Consider the following 21,574-nt stretch of genomic DNA (forward strand, 5'->3'; position numbering starts at 1 on the left):
CACTAAAAAGCATGGGAACAAGGCTAATTCGGGGGATAAATATGCGCTAATTTTGGTCACATCAAATATCCCCAAACCGAACCTTTGCTCGTCCCGAGTAAAAAGGTGACAAAGACTAGGACCATTATTTAAACTAACCTAATAACATAGCCGATATGAGACAATTAGCGGGTCTCACTCCGCCCCTTCAACTCACAACAAGACAACCATGAGGTAGGATGCCTTCTTGTAAGGCAAGGTGGGTCTTGCCAAAATGGCGACACATCCAAACATTAAGCACACAAAATCAAATAATGGATGCATCTACAAAAGGAATACCCACTTCCTCATCAAGTAGCGGAGGCAACCAAAAGAGAACAAATTTTAGAGCATGTAATCCTTCACAAATACTAGTTCAACAAATTACTAAGGCTAAGAGGATGACACTAAATCACCTCCAAATGGTGTTAAACTAGACTACTTTCGTCCTCAATTTCCAAATGCTTTCGTCAAGAGCGATCGGATGGTGGTGGAATGATGATCCCTCTGATGCTAGTAGCATATGACATGACAAGTCTCGAATTCTCTACAAAAGTAAAGGTCATGGATCGTCCCAAGCTCGACAAAGTGGCTTGACAAAAAAGCTTTTTGGGAATGAAATGCTCAAATCTTTATAAACAAGGGTGGATATGACTAGTATTCAAAATTGTCCTCATTTAACTTTTACATTTCAAAATTTTAAGATGGGGTTTGTCCCTTCCGAGCTAGTGTCCTTTGCTTTCGCCAATCGCTTATTAGGCAACCGGTTAACCTCTAGACAATAGCTTTTCGGGGTGATAGTCACTCTGTCTCTGGACGGTCGAATTCACAACCGTGTGGGGGCCCAATTCAATGGATCCCTCTCCAAAGCACATCGAAGTGGTACGCCTCCATCAAAACAACTAAAATTCTCAACATTTTAACATTTCATAACATTTGAGGTTTCCTTAGCAATAAATTACTTCCACATGACAAAATTTTCGAAATGAGCACTTCAAACTTATTGATAGAAAAGTATTTTTGGGTTGCCTTACCACAAGGTCAATCAAGGTCACCTAGACAAGTTAACCAAGTCCACATCGCATCACGGGGTTGGATAGGTGACTCACATGCAAACCCTTGACTAGGCTTTGGGTCATGGGTCAAAAGACACTAGTATGACACTATCTAGGGTGTTTTACAACCATTCTAGTAGGCAAAGTCTTAAGTTGAAAAAGTATTTGTAATGGCTTAGTTGCTCTTGTCAAAGTTCTCAATTAGGCACTTTTCAAAACTTTTTATCTACATGCAACTACATGCCATGATGCAACTATTATATACATCCTAATGCTAGTGATTCTATCAACTCGTATGACATATAAACTAAATGCAAGTCCTAAGTTCACATTGTTATACCGCATCAATCAAAATAATGCCACATAGTCATTGACATAAAGTGGAAAAAGGAGATTGGGAAGATCATACCATGCGGACTTCATGATCCTCATGTCTCGGATGTGGCATAGTCATTCAATGTGAACAAGGATAGAACAAACACAATATATACAACAATATATACAATATATATATAACTACACTATCAAAGGAATAAACATGTTTTTGGGTTTTTCAATTTTCACATTTTTATGGATTTTCGAAAATTTTCAATTTTTTTGATTTTGAATAAAAGTTAAGTTAGAATTCCCCATCCCCACACTAATATGGGCATTGTCCTCAATGGCCAAAATGATGGGAAATTATGCAAACATGATGCATGATTTTTACACTAAATGCAAGCTACACTAATCTATACTACATGATGCATGGTTTTTGTTTATGACGGAGAGTATAATTTAGATTACCTCCCGTTGTGTATGCATTAACTTCCCCAAACCGAACTAGACATTATTGCTAATGTCCAAAGGATGGGTGTAGTTCATGTACACACTATGCAATGCATGAAACTAATTTTGTCATTTTGGATTTTGAAAGGTGGGAACAATAAAATGAGAACACCTCAAAAGTACCGAGGTGTGAGTCCTCTATGGTGCTAGGACTACTCCAACAATGATCAAGAAAAATAAATAAAACAAAGAGAGAAATAGACAAACCTTGAGAGGGTAGGAGCCTCCAAAGCTTACTAATCTTTCATCATATCATCACTATCATCATCTTCCTCATTAGAAGTGGTCTCATTGCCACTTCCCTATTCACTCGCTTCTTCACCTTCTTCTTCACCTTGCTCATCATCCTCTTCTCCTTCTTCACTCGCTTCTTCATCAATGTTATCATCAACCTCTTCATTACCAACAACCTCATTATCACCCGGAACAACCCTAGATGCACTCGGAAATAGGACTTCCTTATCCGCGCAACTAGGCAAAGGACATGATGGGTCGAGTAGTCCTTGCCTAGCTAAATGTAGGAGGGGTGGATATTGGGCTAAGTAAGCATTTTTCCGATCCTCAAAGGCTTGCTTGTGCATTGCTTGCATGAGAAGAGTCAAATAATCATTTCTTGCTTCAACACCTTCCGGCTTGAACTCTTGGTACTCAAAAGGGTAAGGTGGTGTGACAATGGAAGAGGAGGGCATTTCAAGTTCAGCCTTTTGTTGTTGGATAATATACTCGGCCACTTTTGAAAGGGGAAGTAGATAATTGGTCCGGTGGACGCTCAATCGACAAATATTTGAAGGCAAAGTGAAAGAACTAGCCTCACTAGTGAGCCATCCATACTTGGTGTCAAGAGGGTTATGGGTAACCCACTTGTACTTGTGTATCATAGTATGCATATCAACGAGATGACCACCTTCTTTCGCCTCATACTTGTTATCTTTGTTGAAGTTAGGATCAAAGTATTTAGCTAGGATAGTGACTAGGCGTCCATTCACAATAACGGTAGTGCCTTTCTTCCCACAATCAATATTTAACCATCTATCCACCAAGAGCCTTAGAAAGTTAAAAGGCTTGGTGTGTTCTCTACCAACGTTCAAAGCCGACTCAAGAAGAACAAAATCGAGTTTGGTGAAATGGTTGGTGTCTTTTCTTGCATTGATGGTGTTCCCTACGACCTTGTGCCACACTCTTATGCCCGGATGGTGGACTAAAAGAGCACGACAAGCATGAAAGTCTTCAAATTTCCTTCCGGAAATCGCCTCCCAAAGAGGGTCGGGGTCATATTTGCCAACATTCTTAAAATAACTCGGAGAATCACTAAGACCCAACGCATTACCCATTTCCTCAAAGGAGATGCGCCTACTAACATTAGCTAGACGAAACTCGATGGTCTCCATGGTCTCAACCTTGTTAACTTTCAAAGAACTCAAAAATTCTAAGGTAAGGGAGGGGTATGTCAATTCTTTTGATTTAAACAATTTCTCCAACCCCATGGCTTTGAAAAAGGCTCTAGTTTGATCAAGGACACCCAATTTTTCTAAGGTATCATCACAAATAAACTTGGTGGATAGAAATGATTTTCTAGCAAACTTGGCAAAAGTGTCCCTATGGGATTTGGAAATGAAAATTACCTCCGGATAGTTTGCAAGTTGATCAATTTCCGGAGTAGTAGATGTTGTTGTTCCCATAGGAGGTTGTTGTTGTTGTTGCACTTCCAAGTTTGGGTTTTCTACCACCATAGCCAATGCTTTCTTTGCTTGAAGACTCTTTTGCCTTAATGAAAGTGTCTTTGCCTTTGGTGCCTTTGCCTTTGTTGCCTTTGTTGCTCCCTTAGTCCTTGCCATTGATGAATTAAACCAAGAAAAGAGTGAAAAATCTTTAATTTGTAGTCTAGCCAAATCGATTTAAAGGTGAAAGGCTTTGCCTTTATGAATTCAAAAATCGACTCAAAGGTTGAAGATTTTGTGCTTGGTTTTGATTTTTGTTGGAAGAGGAGTGATTGATTTGTTGTTAAAAGGATGTTTTGATTTGATTTTGGTGAATGTTGTTGAGGAATCTTGTTTTTGTGATGGAGACGATGAGGGTTTTGAGGGCTTTGAGTAGTGTTATGAGTGAAGGAATGAAGAAATGAAGGTGGGAGGGGGTTTATAAAACCCAAAAATTTTGAACTGCAGGGGTAAGACGGGCGGATTCTGCTCGGGACGGGCGGATTCTGCCTTTTCTGGGTTGGAAAAAACTCGCCTAAAGACGAGCGTCTTTCAGTGAAGACGCTCGGATTTGCAAACACAGGACGGGCGTCTTCTGCAGAAGACGGGCGGATTCCTTCACAGGGATTTTTCTTGTTTTCCTCAGCCAAGAAGACGGGCGTCTTCCCTTCAGGATGGGCGGATTTTTAAAGACGGGCGGATTTGGATGCAGGACGCCCGGATTCGCTGACAGTCAAAAATATCAAAAGTTCAGCTCATTTCAGGACGTGCGTCTTCTACCCAATACGTCCGGATTGCTTGAAGACGGGCGGATTCTCCTGAATCCGCTCGGATTCGACCCCTTTGTACCCGGATTCAGTTCCATCCGTGTACAATGCATATCCCTTGTCATTCTTCCATTCTTCTTTATATCTCGTGTTCTTCATTGTGGGGGCACTACTAAGGCATGGATAGCCTAGGCAATTGCCATCCCCGCACTAAGCTAAAGCACTACACATTAATTGAAATTATTAGTCCCTCCCTCACTTCTCTCAAACATGATAATTATCTTGATCAAAGTATAAAAATCCAAAAATAACAAAAATGCAATACAAGAATTGAAATGCAAGTTAGGGAGTTAGAAATACTTACAAATGGTGGTTTAGGGAGGACTCCACCAAACTCTCATTCTTGATGAGATGTCAAGGGGGCATGTTCAAGGTGTTGTTGATGTTACTCAACACCTTGAAAAAGTAATCAAATGCTTGTTCTTTATCATGATAGAGGTCTTCAATAGACCTTGGCCCTTGTTGTCGGTCTTGATCGATGGCATTACCAATGTAGGGATTAAAAATCCCTTCAAAATCGTCGTCCCAAAGACCACAAACTTCATTAAGTTGATTATTGAAAATCTCTTGATTTGGTGGAGACAATTTTCCCAATTTCTTTTCTTGGCCAATGAGGCCATCTTCTTCTTCCTTGCTTGTCTTTGATGAGCTTTGCAAGCTCTCCTTGTCACAATTCACTTGCTCTTTAAATGGAGCATCTTCAATTTTCTTCTTCCATTGGAGTTCCGACTTCTTCCTTTCATCCTTCCGACTATAATGATCGATCATAAAACACGGTTCATGTAAACGGGGAGCTCTCATAGTCTTGTCAAGATTAAAAGTTATACTCTCATCTCCCACATCTAGAGTGAGCTCACCATGTTTTACATCAATCACCGCACCCGCGGTGTGTAAGAAGGGTCTTCCTAGAATGATTGAAATGTTGGAATCTTCCTCCATATCAACAATGACAAAGTCCACCGGGATGAAAAACATCCCAATTCGCACGGGAACATCTTCCCATATCCCTAATGGTGTCTTCGTCGATCTATCGGCCATTTGGAGTGTGATATTGGTGCATTTAAGCTCTCCCATCCCCAACCTTCTACTCACCGAGTACGGCATAACACTCACACTAGCCCCTAGATCACATAAGGCTTTGTTGATCGTGGTGTCGCCAATGGTACACGGTATTAAGAAGCTTCCCGGATCCTTTAGTTTTGGTGGCGAACTCCCTTGAAGTATTGCACTACTCACCTTAGTGAAGGCCATAGTCTCAAGTTTCCGGATCGACTTCTTCTTTGTGAGGATGTCTTTCATGTATTTCGCATAGGCCGGCACGTGATTGATTAATTCAGTGAAAGGAATTGAGACTTCCAAATTCTTCACAATTTCCATAAACTTTCCAAGTTGGTCATCAAATTTGGGCTTGGCTTGACGACTTGGAAAAGGAAGTCTAATCACAATGGGCTCATTCTCCTTGACCTTGTCTTCATTTTTCTTTGAAATCTCTTCTTTTGATGATTCTCCATCTTTGGATTTTTGCACAATTTCTTCCTTATCACTAGCTTCCACAACTTCATCCTCAACTTGCTTCTTCAGTGCTTCAAATCTTGTACCACTTCTCAAGTTAATGGCACTAACCGTTTCATGTCTTGGGGTATTACTTTGATATGGTAATTGCCCCTTTTGTCTTTGTGAGCTTGAAGATGCTAGTTGAGTCAATTGTGTTTCCAATATCTTGGTGTGAGCTAGAATGTTGTTGATGGTGGTTTCCTTTGCTTGGCTATCTTTTTGCATTTGGGTGAAAAACTCTTGTTGATTCTTTTGCATTTGGAGGACTGATTTTTGAACATCTAAACCTTGGTCATTTTGGTGATTGTATGGATTTTGGTTTTGGTAACCTTGGTTTTGGTTGTAAAAGGGTCTTTGATTTTGGTTTCTCATGGGAGGTGGGGTGTATGTTGTTTGAGGGTTTTGAACATTTTGGCTTTTGTATGAGAGATTTGGATGAAACTTGGTGTTTTCATTGTAATAGTTGGAATAAGGGTACCACTCTTGTATGCTTGGAAAGCATTTACTTGTTCATTTGTTCCCCTACATTCACTTTGGTCATGTCCCAAAGTTCCACAATTCTCACATATCCCACTTGGGATTGATGAGGATGCCGTCATGGCATTAACATGATGCTTTGGTGATTTTGAAGCTTCTTCAAGTCTAGCCATAGCTTGTTCAAACTTCAAATTGATTGTGTTAATGTGAGCACTAAGTTGAGCACCCAATTGAGTAACGGAGTCCACTTCATGCTTTCCTCCTCTAGTAGCCTTGCGAGGTCTACTATATTGTGAGTTATGGACCGCCATTTCCTCAATCTTGTTCCATGTTTGATTGTCATCAACTTGGGTGAATATTCCATTTGATCCCATGTTGAGAATGTTCCTTGAATCTTCATATAAACCGTTCCAAAATTGTTGTACCAAGAACCACTCGCTAAGTCCATGATGAGGACATGAGCGACAAATTCCTTTGAACCGCTCCCAAGCTTCATACAAAGATTCTTCATCCCTGTGCTTAAAACCAGTAATTTGAGCTCTTAGCATGTTAGTCTTTTCCGGTGGGTAGAACTTTTTGTAGAAAGCTAGAGCCAACTTCTTCCAAGAATCAATTCCGAGAGTGGCCTTATCAAGGCCTTTCAACCATTGTTTCGCGGTGCCAATTAGAGAAAAAGGAAATAAGACCCATCGAATTTGGTCTTGAGTCACACCGGTTTGAGAAATCGCATCACAATAGTCACAAAAGGTTTCCATATGAGAATGAGGGTCTTCACTAGGCATCCCCCCAAATTGGCTCCTTTAGACTTGTTGGATAAAGGCGGATTTGGCAATAAAATTTCCGGTCAAATGTTGTGGTGTGGGAGTACCATTGGGTAGGTTCTCCTCGGTGGGTACGGAATGTGATGAAAATTTAGGCATTGTAGGTTGATTTTGTGGGGTATCTTGTGTTGGGTTCCCCTCACCTTCTCTTGCAAAAGGGTTGATGATCTCAATAGTTGGTTGAATATCCACTACCTCACTAATACCTCTCAAATTCCTCCTAGAAAATCTCCTATTGTTTGTCAAGGTTCTCTCAATTTCACGGTCAAAAGGTAACAAATCACCTTGTGACCTTCTAGACATGCAAAATATCAAACAACTCGAAAACAATTAGAACAAACCTTGAGGCGTTTTACTTCCCCAAGGTAAAGAAAGACACAACTAATAACAATGTAAGAAAATATAAATCAAGTTAACACCGTCCCCAGCAACGGCGCCATTTTTGATCGGTCCGTTTCGTGTTCACAATTGAATAGATGTTGTCGTTGGGTGACGTCCGAATCAAAACACAATTTATAGCTTCACAAACAACTCTACAATTAGTAAAGAGGCAAGTAAAGGTCGGATCCCAAGGGACGGGAATTGAGATGAGATTTCTATTGAAACTAGTGGTGTCTTAGGGGTGTCACAAATTGGGTTGATGTAGGAGGTCACTAAACTAAATAGAAATGAAAGTAAATAAGCAAGATGAAATAAATGGGTTGTAAACAATTGATAAAAAGCACTAGGGTATCATGGGGTCATAGGGGAATCATGGGAATTGATCATACAAACATGTTCTCAAATTATAAGCAAGCAATTATTGGTGTGATGGATTGAGTTGGGTTATATCTTACAATCCTAGGAAAGTTTGGGTCCCGGAGCCGAATCGATTAGATTGTACAACACCTACAGGTCGACTTAATCTTCCCTACTCAACAACATGCATGGTCTAATGAGACTCGAGTTGGTTTATGTCTTACAAGTCTCATTGAAAAGATAGGTGATGGGTAAAAAAAACTGCAAGGATTCACAGGCTCACATTTCATCAAACATAACATGTGCATGAGTTGAGATCAAAACAAGCAAGCAAATAAATCATGAAAGCATATTAATTTAAGCATGAATCATTCCCCATGTTGGTTTCCCCTAATTACCCATTAACCATAGCTAAGACACTACTCCCTCATTATCATGTTGATCATGCTAGCAAGGTTGTCAATCATACCAACAAAAGGAAACATGATGAATAAATGAAAGTAATTAACAATAATTAAAAAGGGATTAAGAGAATTATACCTACTAATGATTCCAATAATAAAGCAAAGAATAAAAGAAGTACTTGATGCTTGATTGAGAGGTTGTCAATATCCCAATAATAACCCAAATAATCTTCAATTACCCAAAATAAAGGATGAACAAAAGAGAGATTAAGGAAATAAAACTTGTATTAGAACTTGATTAATTGTTGATTACAATACTAAAGAGTGATTTGATTGATATTAACTACTCTAATTATTGATAAGAAGAACATGCTCTTCTAATTAGACTAATGGGGTATTTATAGTGGAAATTAGGTGGATGCATTAGGGTTAACTAAGGGCTAAACTAGTAATTACACTTTTTAGATTGAGCAGGGAGAAGCCGGTATTTTTCGAAGGAAGGGCTTCTTTCTTTGTAGCTTGGAGAAGATGAAATTTCGCTGTACTGGAATCCGTGCGTATTGGAGTCGGGATGGGCGGATTCAGGCAGGGGAAAATGGGCGTCTTCAAGGGAATCCGGACGGATTCTGGTGGCTGCTAACACAGGCGTCTTTGAGGGAAAACGCACGGATTGTGTTGTGGAGGACTGGCGGATTGTGGAGAAACCGCACGGATTGTAGCTCAGCATTGTTTCTTCTTCTTTTCTTCCCTTTTCTTCATAAAATCCTTGGGGATTTCCTCGGGGACTCAAGGATCCTTTCTCGACATTGCTCATCTACTATCATATGTATAAAGGCCTTCTAATCTTGTCTCTCTTTGATGCTTGGTCATTGAATTCAATCAATTTAGTCTCGTTTAGCCATGAAAATACAAGATTTGCACTCCTTTCCTACCAAGGGATCAAAATCTCAAAGAATATGCAAAACAAAGAACTAAAGACAATAAATGACCTAAATATGCACTAAAAAGCATGGGAACAAGGATAATTCGGGGGCTAAATATGCGCTAATTATGGTCACATCAAGGGCACGGTTAATTTTCCCTAGGCCTGCTGCAAGGCCTGTCGATGTTCGAAGGACGTTGCGATCAGTTGCCAGATCGAGATCTCGGCTTTTGCCTTCTGGAGCTGTTTCAGGATTGAATTCTCAGGAGCCTTCGGCTGAGTGTCCACTTCCGGGACGACTTGATCATTCGTTGTCGGAATGACCGTTGGATTGTTCGGATTCTGACAGGGGCGTCCGGACTGGGTGAGATGTCCGATTTCTTTCGCCCGTTTCTCCTTTTCTGGGATGATATAGACATCCTCAACATCATCTCTCCAGATGCCATTAATTTCAGAGTCTCGAGGGTACCTTGGAGGGGTATTCCTCGGTGGGCAGTTCTTGTGAGGGATATTTTTGTGAGGGTGGTTTTTGTGAGGGTGATTTTTATTGGGGGTAGTTATTTTGAGGGTGATTATCGTGAGGTCTATGCCAGAATGGTCGCGGGAGCAATCCATCCTGGTGTTGGTAGTTTTTAATGCTTGGGGAATTCTCCCTCGGGCATGGTGGCGGTGGATTGAAGATAAGTCGACGGTAGACGTCATCAAGTCGGGTGATTCTCTCGGAGAGGCTGGCTATGGCTTCCTCAACTTGGTGAAATATAGTGAGCATAGTGGCAGCACTAAACACAAACACTCCGTCTGAAGGATCTTTTTCCAAAGCATTCACTTCGTTGTCAACTGGCAGGATGAGGTGAGAGCAGTCTAGGGTCGGCTCATCGTCAGAGATAGCGTGGATTCCCAGAGGGTTCGTTTTGTTGTTCGGCTTAGTTGGTGGGGGTACATACAAATCTCCTTTCTCAATCATGTCTCGAATGAGGTGCTTGAGTTTGAAGCAGGTTTCGGTATCATGCCCTTTCCCTTGATGATACTGATAGTAGGCGTTGGGGTTCAAGAACCGGGACTTCTTGGCATCGGTCGGATCCGGGGTGGTCCGATCGGTTGTAACTTCCCCTGGTCCATGAGCCTCTTCAGGGCACTCGCATAAGTTGACCCTATGTTGGTGAACACTCTCTTGGGGCGCTCAGTTCTCTTAGCAGATGGTTCAACGAGGTTAACCTCATCGATCTTGTTCGTCTGGCCGTAAGGGCGAGATTCGGTTGAGGTGGATCCCTGGTAGCCTCTGCCAGTGGTCTTGACCAAGACACCCTTTCGGAGGTCATCCTCAATGCGCATCCCCAGAATTTGCAGATCCTGGAAGGTCTTGATATTTTGGTATCTCAGTAGGTTAGCATAAACTAGGCGGAGATTGTTGACAAACTTTTACACCAAAGTTGACTCACTCGGCTTACTGACCAATTGAGTACTCACCCTCCTCCAACGGGTTAGGAACTCAGTGAACCCCTCCTTGTCGTTCTGGGTTAGCACTTCAAGAGTACGGGTATTGGCCTGGATCTCGACATTGTTGGCATACTGTTTGGCAAACTCAACTGCGTTCTTATCCCAAGTAGTAAGGTTTTTCGGATCAAGAAAGTAGTACCATTGGCGAGGGATCGGTTCCAGAGAGGATGGGAAGATCCGGGTAAAAAGTTAATGTTTGACCCTTTTAATGACCATGTAGTCTTTGAAAGCACAGATATGATTGAGTGGGTCCTCCACTCCTTTGAACTTAGGCACATCAGTTAGGGTAAAGTTGTCAGGTAATTGATCCCCAACAGGTTCGAACCTTCGATTGTTCTCAAGATGGATATTGTTACCCCGGACTAGGAGCTGTTCCTCCAAAATCTTTAGCCTCTTCTCAGTTTCAGTCAGAGGTGGAGTATTATGTTCCCCAGTCTCCTTGTTTTCCAGGGCGTCGATACGGGTCTCAACGCGATCTAGGGTGACCTTAAGAGCGGTAAGTAGGCTGGCTAGCTGATCAGTTGTGACATCTCTGTTGTTGCCATTGTTGTTGTTGGACGAAGCTGAAGACGGGGCCATGGCTCTGAGGCAGAAAAACGGCTCATATTATAACTCAATCCGACACGGCTCCAAGACTGAACGCAGAAACCAAAAAGGATGAGATAAAGATCAGACTCAACAAGACGGGGGTGACCGTGTGTGGTCCCTCGGTGCTGACTCGATTTATGACTTGACGATGTTGACCAAACCATTGACACGAGTCCAACATGACGGCGTGACGCCATTGGACGGGTCTCGTGGTGAGACGACTCATAAGTAAAGACCCATAAGTACGTTTGCTTTGACTCGATAGACACGAGGCGGAATTGGAATGGTGGACTGAAGTTTTCGAAAATAGAAATTTTCAAAAAGATTCAGTTGTCGCTTTAATGGATGACTTCCAAAGATAGAGATCTCCGCAAGCCGATTAGTTGAAAGGGTCGCCTTAAGTTTATTTGCAAAAGACGGTTTGAGTTTGAGTTGGCTCGGGGAACAGTGCATCGTTTCCGAAGACGGTTTTGAAATTCAAAATTGTATGTTTTGAAAATCGAGTTTGAAATGTTTGAAGAGGTCTCGGGGACGGTTCGTGGTCCTCGGGATCCCGAAAGTGTCTCGAGAAAAGGGTGCGTGCTTTTCTCGGGTTTTGAAAGAGCCATTGTCGGCGCGAAATGGGTTAAAATCCGTGTCTAGACGCCGCGATTATAACGGCATAAAAAGGTGATTTGAAATGGTTGTAGAAAACCGGGTTTTGAAAATCGTCATTACGACGGCCTAGAAAGGCGTGTTGAAATGGTTATAAAAATCGAGTTTTGAAAATCGTCATTACGACGGCTTAGAAAGGGGTGTTGAAATGGTTATAAAAAACCGGGTTTGAAAATAGTCATTACGACGGCCTAGAAAGGCGGGTTTAAATGGTTATAAAAAACCGGGTTTGAAAATTGTCATTACGACGGCCTAGAAAGGCGGGTTTAAATGGTTATAAAAAACCGGGTTTGAAAATTGTCATTATGAAGGCCTAGAAAGGCGTGTTTAAAAGGTTATAAAAAATCGGGTTTGAAAATCGTCATTACGACGGCCTAGAAAGGCGTGCAACGGTCGGCGAAAGACCGAGGTTTGAAACGGCCATTATAACGGCGCAAAAGGATAATTTTGAAAGTTTGAAAATGACACAGAAGGACTTATGATCAAGTAGCACATAAGCACTCGCAGTTCATTATATTATGCATTATGCTGACACGGGTTTTGGCTTAAAAGGGTGGGTTACACACCAAGCAATCAAACCCCGATTTGCGAGAGGGATACCAATCCAAACAAAATGTGTAAGGAGGGTGCCCTAGCCTCGTGCTCGAAGGTGATGAAAGCTCTTTGACGAAACAGAAATGTGTAACATCAATGGTATACTTGACTCAATCGGGATTCGAAATGCGGGGATGAGAAAAAACTCACGCCGACGAGACAAGCCAATTGGCCGAAAAGGGTTAGGTTGTGGACCCGGACAAGGAACCCGTCCGTGACCGTAATATCAATTAATGCATTCCAACCAAGACCTCGTTCGAGTCTCACCATCTAGGGATCACAAAAGACGTAAGTTTCCTAGTTCTCCCCAGCAGAGTCGCCAATCTGTGGACATGGCCCACCTGCAAGCCCACTTCGATCCGTGGACGTACAGCGGTCTTTTGAAAGCCACGCTCGGCGGCGTAAAAATGCTTTCGACCGGATCGTTTTTAGATCGGTCGGTTTCGTCTCGGTAAGGGTCTCGAAACGATTAGAGATGTTCGGAGTCGCCACCAAGCATTTGTGGGATGCTTGGAACCCGTTCGAATTCCACTTTATACCTCGGTCAAATCGAAGCACAAAGCAGCGTTTGACATAGGTACTAAAGATATGGAAATCGTCCCTCTTTAGCATCCTATCTCTAGAATGACTCTCGTACGCCTTGGATAAGGTCACCCACTATCCAAAGTTTCTGAGTAAGAGGTGAAGGTACGTATTGGGAAGCCCTTTAATCAGACACCCAATCCCGCCCATGTAGCGCCTCCGATCGATCTTGGTTGGTTGAATGCAAAAGTTGATAAAACGGTTTAAATGCATGAATGCGCATCCAACAATTTAAACCTAACATGTGAGAGCTTTCTAAGTCGGTTGATTTAATCCAAGTATCAAGTATAAGATTGTTTGGGCTAAAAATAGCGTAATAAAGAAAGCCCACTTAGTAAGATAAAGATTATAAAGAAGAGGGAAGGAGGAAGGGAGCCCGCGGTCAGGAAAAGGGGAGATGGGCTTGAGAAGAATCAAGAGCCCACCGTGGGAGGTGCCCGCGTTAAATAAAAGGGTGTCAGGGAGAAGTTGGGGAGAAGTCAGGGAGAAGTTAGGGAGATCGGGGAGAATTGGTAAGGGAATTCGGATTTGGAAAAAAGTCCTTATGGAAGTAATATTCCCTTTCCATATTCAAGGTAGGACTTATCTAGGGTTCTCACCCTATAAATAGCAAAGGAAGGAAATCAAGAAGGGTATTCATTCACTCATCCATATATTTATTCAAGATTATATTCAAGACAACCACATCACGACATACCATTCACAAATATACTCCATACCTGAACTTGCAGACCTGATACCTAACGCCAGCAAGATTAGCATAAACGTTATCATTGCAATCATCCTCCTATTCATATAGTGCAATACTTGGCAGGGTACCGTCCCTCCCGCGGTTGTTCCCACAGTGGGTTTTCCGCGTCACCAAAATCTTACGTGTCAATTTACATTGCGCACTTTATTTCCCGTTTACTTATTGACATATAAATCATCATACAATCAACCAACGAATATAGACTACATTGACCCTAAATCGACTTAGGTAGAAAAAGACCTAAACAGTTTGGCGCCCACCGTGGGGCCTTGTGGTCGTCAATCGTTGATATTCTGAATATACAATGGAAAAGCAAGTATCTGAAGCCATGTCAGGGAGCAGGAAGCCATCGCCACCACCATCATCTACCCAAAGTCCAACATTGACAGTGGCCACGCAGGCTCCCGGACATACCCCAAGAATCATACCGACAACAAAAACCTCTCTACCTCCCAGGACCCCTGTTGTCTAAGCCCAGACCAGATCAGACAAAGGAACATCAAGCTCATGCGTCACTCCGCCGCCCAGTCCCACGCAGATTCTGCTCGCCGGTGTGGAAAATGTTCAGAAAGCTATGGAAAACATGAGAGAAGATCAAAGAAGAGCAGATGCTGAGGTAAGAAGGAGAGACAGAGAGCTCTGGGCACAAATTAATCTCCTGAAGCAGCAGTCCATCACTCTAGCAAACAAGACAGGTGAAGGAAGATTTCCTTTGGTTGATCTCACGCAAGGAGTGGCAGGCGGCAGGAAGATACCAGCTGAAATAATTACAAGATTGGATTTGGCTACGACACCATCAGATGGATGGATAACCCCACGAGGGTTAGGATACCTCACGCCAGATAGCTGGCAGCCAGCAAACTGCGTAGGGATACAAACAGGTGGCCTCCCCGTTAGCAGTCCTGTAGCAATCGATCAGACACCTGTAGCAGGATCCGAGTCAAACCAGCAAGTGAACTGGCAGCAGGGGACAATCGTTACCGCAACCCCCCTGGCTGCCGGAGCTTATCAGAACCTTCAAGAAACCGGATCATGATGAAATATGCAGACAGCTGACAGGAGGACCCCAGATTCAGCCAATATAACTAATCAGCAGTACTTGGACCTAAAAGGAGATGCTAAGTAGGGTTCCAGGGCTACCACCCCCACTCGAGAAAGCAGCTCTAGACAGTTATGCCGACTCGCCATTCGTGGACACCATATCCGTCACAGCCATGCTAAAGGGGTTCACAAACCCAAATATGCCTCTCTTCGACGGCACAGTAGACCCCTTTGATCATATCAGCCAGTATAAACAGAAAATGATGACGGTAACAGCCATAGGACAAGTTAAGGAAGCCTGCATGTGCAAAGGATTCAGGTCCACTCTAACAGGACCAGCACTTCGATGGTTTGTAAGCCTGCCAAACAGGTCGATATCTACATTTGCTGAATTGGTAAACGCATTTACTCAACAGTTCGCAAGCAGCAGAAAGCCACAGAAGCACGCATGGGACGTGTACAGAATCGTCCAGGGGGCAGGAGAGAGCATTGGAGAATACAATACCAGATTTAACAATGAGAAGGTAGCGAGACGAGAGTGTGATGATATCTCAACAGTAGAAGCCTTCAGAAGAGGCCTCCACCATGACTCTGATCTATACAAGCAGCTGACTATGCAACCTTGCCATAGTTTCGAAGCAGTGCAGGAGAAGGCAGCTGCCACGATCAGACTGGAGGAAGATATCCTAGCCAAAGCCAGCTTACAGAGCACGCCAAGTATTTCTAGTACTTCAGCCGTGGAGAAATCAGGAAGAAAGTAAACCACCAACAAGAAGGATGAGAGAAACAGGCCATATGGGAGGGGAGTCAACAGAATCGAGAAAAACCAACTACTCCCCACCTTGGCAGAATATGGGATCACTACAGGTATCGGAGGAATCTTGAAGACACTTAGAGAGATGGGAGATGGAGTCAGGTGGCCTAACCCACCAGTAGGAGAGCAAGCCTGGAGAAAGGATAGCAAGAAGAAGTGCGAATTTCATCGTGATATTGGGCACAATACTGAGGACTGCTATACCCTGAGAAGAGAGATCAAGCGCCTGTACGAACAAGGAAAGCTGAGCCACCTGTTACCACGTGGGGGCAAGCAGCAGGATAAGGTAGGCTCCGCCAAGCCGGCAGACCCACCCACATTCACTAAAATTATAAACGTGATAACAGACGGCTCAAACTTAAGCGGCCTGACATACTCAGCAGCTAAAAGGCATGCCACCGAGACCAAAGGAGACAGACCAGCCAATTCTCAGAATATCTCACAAAGTGATCCGCCAAAGATCGGCTTCGATGAGGGAGATACATACGATGAAAGAGAACACCATGATGCACTTATTATCACCTTGTCAATGGCCAACTGCACAATAAGAAAGGTCTTGGTAGATACAGGAAGCTCGGTCAACTTAATCATGCTGAAAACCATAGAAAACATGGGATTCAGCGAGAAGGATTTACAGAAGAAGATTATTCCACTAGTAGGCTTCAGCGGGGAAACAGCCAGCTCGCTAGGTGAGATAGTCATCCCAACTTATATGGGAGGAGTCAACAAGCAAGTCAGGTACCTGGTTATAGATGGTCCCTCTACTTACAACGTCATCCTAGGAAGACCATGGCTGCACCAGATGAAAGCAGTCCCTTCAACATATCACCAGTGCATAAAGTTCCCCACCCCATGGGGAGTAGAAACGATAAGAGGAGATCAGGAGGAAGCTAGAGGTCGCTACATGAAAGCACTCAAGGGCACCGCCCGGCCCTCCCGCATAACAATTCTGATGCCTATCCAGGACGAATACATCGATCCCCCAGCAGAAGAGCTGGACCAGATGAACCTGGATAAGTTGCACCCAGAGAGAACCGTGCTCATTGGAGCAAGATGTACAGAGAGCTTACGACAGCAGCTAGTCAAATGATTGATTCGCATGCAAGACGGAAATTAAACATCCATTTACCGTATTAGGTTTAGGGTGTATAACATGATCCATTTGTCTTAGTAAGGCATTTTGCAAATATGGTTTTGGATAACCAAATAGTCATCTGATCCGTCCTATATCCGGGCTAACCGGAGTCGTGATCGTCCTAGACTAATGCTGGAAGGGAACATGCCCTGTATCAGACGGCCATATGAGGCGCGAGCCAGCCGGCGATACAAGGGGCCTCCCCTGGTTTTGAAAATTAGAAATGGAAGGCCTGTTTAGGCGCGGGTTAGCCCAAGGTTTCTGTGCCGTGTTCTGACCTTTTAGAAAACGTTATAAAACGTGTTTGGAAATGGGTATTTGAACCCGGTTTGATTTGAAAGGGTCGTTTAGACCGTATATGCTGATTTGAAGAACTAGACTCGAATAATCATCATTATCTTGATAATATTCGGTGTCGGGTTCGATTTGACAAACTTGACATGAATGGTTTTGAGAATACTTATGGACTAATTGTTTTAAGTCCATTTGAATGTTATTAGTCGATACTCATCATCGTACCCGGGTTAAAATCCGGCATGGTATGTAGAACCAAGGATGACTTTGTGTTGGGGACTAATATGCTTGTTTGAAAATGTAAAGAAATGAAATAAAAGGTTTTAAATTCCTTTTAAATGTCATTAACCAAATATTATCACCGAAACACGGATTTAACCGCATGGTATGAGGAACCAAGGATGAAAAATGTGTTATGGTTAAAACAAGTGATATAAAATAAAAAGGGTTGGAAAATATTTGGAACGGTAAAAACCGATTACAAATATGAAAATGAATTAAAGGGAAATGACGAGAACAAACACGGTTGATCTCTGGTCTGAACACCCCATTTAGGCGCGGGTAAGCTGGCGACCTAAGGGGCTTCTGCCTCAGACCAAAAATCTGTTTTGGCTCGTTTATTCCATATTTTGGTTCATGTTATGCACGTTTTAGCATGTTATAGTCATGAAACAAATGAAAACGTAATAAAAGAGAATTTTTACACCCTCATACTTACATGTTTGGTTATGGCGAGTGACCGACGTAAGTGTAACTGAAGGAAATGAAGATTCATATACATACTAACATACTCATATATGTCTAATTAATTTGTCATAAAATTAAAACGGATTTTATGCATGCAAACAAAATATAAATAGAAGAGAAATCACATCCTTACATTGATGTTTCGGTTTTATTGGGCACAAAAGAAATCTCCTTTTCTTTTGTTCTTGAGCTTTCCTTATGGATGAACAAGATCTAAGTATAAGATCTCTCCCTAAGCTTTATACCCAAGGCTTTCTCTTAATCTAATTAATATTATTTTGAGCTAGTATAATATTAATTTAGGTAGAAAATTGAACCAAAAATCAATTGTAACACTTGAATATTTTCGGTTTTTATGAGAGAAGATTAGGAGGATTTATTCTCTCTAGGATTGTTATTTTTGAAGAACAAGTGAATGAATATGATACAATACATTTTGTATATAATTAGGTAAAAATATGAGAAAACCATCATGGTTTTCTCTTCTCAAAAACCGGGTGGTAGGGGGGGCTTTTGGGTGAGCCAATGCATGAAGTTGTTGCTCTTAACAATGTTCATAGGCTTGCATGGCTAGACCATTAGGTAATTATTATGTTTACTTAATAAATTAATCAACACAATATTAACCCAATACCCCATTATTTCGGTACAATCATAATATGGTGTCCATATTATTTTTGTCAATTTCTCAATATGTAACATGTCACATGTAACATAATTTGTTATGTATTTTTAACATATTAAAAATCAACGTATTAATAAAAATACGTCACATACAAAAATCGATTTAGTAATTTCATAATTACTTGTGCCGAAATATTTTTACCAATTTATAAATCGCATTTACAAAAATTCATTCAATTCCGATTGTTTCCTTAAACAATAATTTCATCCGAGTAATGAAACAATTCGATTACTCAGACCGTATCTCATTTAATCACATTTCAATATGATACGTAAATTTTTCTTCCAAAATCGTCCGTCAATTTTCAAGTAATTTAATTAACTCGTAACGTTATACGATTAATTAAATAATCAATTAAGAGTATTGCCCTTTAGGTATGACCTAGGGGTCAATCGATCACCACCGTCACACGACAAGTAATGTCAAACTCTAGTCACCAATCATTACCGATATATGTTGACCAGTTGACAGTAACAATATTACTTCCCAATTGCATTCATTTTAATGAGACTTAAACATGTGATCATCATGATCAACAGTCGTGATCGCATTATTGTCGGAGGACATATATTCCAACAATCTCCCACTTGTCCTCGACAAGTGTGCGTCACCAATTCTCTTGTCCTATTACTATCTCCCACTCAATGCAAGGTGTCTTTCAGGTCGTACTTGCAAGTGATCATATCGAGAGTGGTTTCCTCGATCTGGAGAATAACTGATTGACCGGACTTATCTATCATAGATACTTTCCGAGCGTGGCCACGTATTTCCAGTTCATTACTCCTCGAGTAGCCCTGAGATATTATTATAACCCTGACTAGGGATGGACAATTCCTATCGCACTCATTCCCTTCGACTAGCCACAGCCATCATAACCCAAAATATGCCCATTTGACCCCATTTACGAAGGTCGTAGTAACACAAATCAAAGTTAATCTGAAACTGTGCCATCTTAGGAGAATAGTCTTTAGTCAAAAGAATCGACTCATTTGAATACTATAGTAGCTCTCGCCATGACCAGGCTATATAAATTTGCCAGAACTCTATAAGCGGTCATAAGGCCCGACAAAATGTTCCTAACAGTCTGCCTATGTGATCGACTAGTCATCTCATATGACTCTATGGCACTTGAACTTGCCATCAATCGCCTCACACTCTAGTCACTTCGAGACGTCACCTCATACAAGTGACTATGGGCAAATACTATGTTAATCCGTGTTCAGTTTAACGGGGTTCAATTGTCTCTACAACCCGTTTGGATGTAACAAAGTATAAATTAAAGATAAAAGACAAATGTGATTATGAACATGAACAAAAACAACACTTTTATTTCATTTCAAAATCTAACAAAAATTTGGTACACGTTTAAGTCCCATGGACGTAATATGTCCATCATGCTTAGCCTGCGATAAAGGCTTGGTGAGCGGATCGGCTATGTTGTCATCCGTCCCAACCTTACAAATCGCAATTTCCTTTCTTTCAATGAAATCTCTTATTACATGATACTTTCTAAGTACATGTCTAGATCTATTACTAGACTTTGGCTCCTTAGCTTGGAAGATCGTCCCACTATTATCACAATAGAGAGTGATGGGATCATCGGCGGTAGGTACTACTTTTAGACCTTCCGTGAATTGCTTGATCCACATAGCTTCCTTGGCAGCTTCGATCTTGCTATGTACTCACCTCCGTAGTAGAATCCATGATTCTACAGGTTCCTTGAAGCTTCTCCGACTTACGGCACCACCATTGAGCATGAAAACAAAACCACTTGTGATTTCATGTCATCTCTATCTGTTTGAAAACTTGAGTCCGTGTATCCATTAACACGCAACTCGGTGTCTCCTCCAAACACAAGGATAGAGTCCTTAGTTCTTCTCAAGTACTTAAGGATGTTCTTGACAGCAATCCAGTGACTCTCACCTGGATTTCCTTGATATCTACTCGTCATGCTCAAGGCATACGAGACATCAGGACGCGTGCATATCATGGCATACATGATTGATCCAACAACGGAAGCGTAAGGGATCAACTTCATGCGTTCAACATCATGGGGTTCGGAGGGACATTGAGTCTTGCTCAATATCGTCCCGATTACCATAGGTACCAAACCCCTTTTGGATTTGTCCATGCTGAATCGTCGAAGAATCTTATCAACATAAGACTCTTGACTTAGTGCCAATATCCTCTTGGATCTATCTCTATAGATCCGGATACCTAATATGCGTTGTGCCTCTCCCAAATCCTTCATTTGGAAGTGGTTACCTAACCACTTCTTAACAGAAGACAACATTGGAATATCATTTCCAATGAGTAGTATGTCATCGACATACAAGATTAGGAACACAACATTGCTCCCACTGAATTTCATGTATAAACATGGTTCCTCAATATTTCGAGTGAAACCATTTTCCTTTATAACATGATTGAATCGATGATTCCAACTTCTAGATGCTTGCTTAAGACCATATATGGATCTCTTAAGCTTGCACACTTTGTTAGGATCTTTAGAATCAACAAAACCTTCGGGTTGTATCATGTACACCTCCTCTTCTAAATGCCCATTTAGAAAAGCGGTTTTGACATCCATTTGCCATATTTCATAATCATGAAATGCGGCGATCGCTAATAAAATCCGTATGGATCTTAGCATGGCTACGGGGGCGAAGGTCTTATGATAATGGAGACCTTGGACTTGGGTAAATCCTTTTGCCACTAGCCTAGCTTTGTAGACATCGTCATGTCCTTCTATGCCATTTTTGACCTTGAATATCCATTTGCATTGGAGGGGTCTTGCCCCTTTAGGCAAATCTACCAGGTCCCAAACTTGGTTTTCAAGCATAGAATCCAT

At 41.9% G+C, this 21,574-nt stretch overlaps 1 non-coding gene across 1 annotated transcript; it reads left to right on the forward strand.

The window, feature by feature from the left end:
* Positions 1-6,897: 6,897 nt before the first annotated feature.
* Positions 6,898-7,004, forward strand: LOC141639873 (small nucleolar RNA R71). The gene has a single exon (XR_012542734.1). It is a non-coding gene; the product is annotated as a small nucleolar RNA R71 (small nucleolar RNA).
* Positions 7,005-21,574: the final 14,570 nt, after the last annotated feature.

This window comes from Silene latifolia, unplaced genomic scaffold, assembly GCF_048544455.1.
Source record: "Silene latifolia isolate original U9 population unplaced genomic scaffold, ASM4854445v1 scaffold_57, whole genome shotgun sequence".
Classification (NCBI taxonomy): Eukaryota; Viridiplantae; Streptophyta; class Magnoliopsida; order Caryophyllales; family Caryophyllaceae; genus Silene; species Silene latifolia.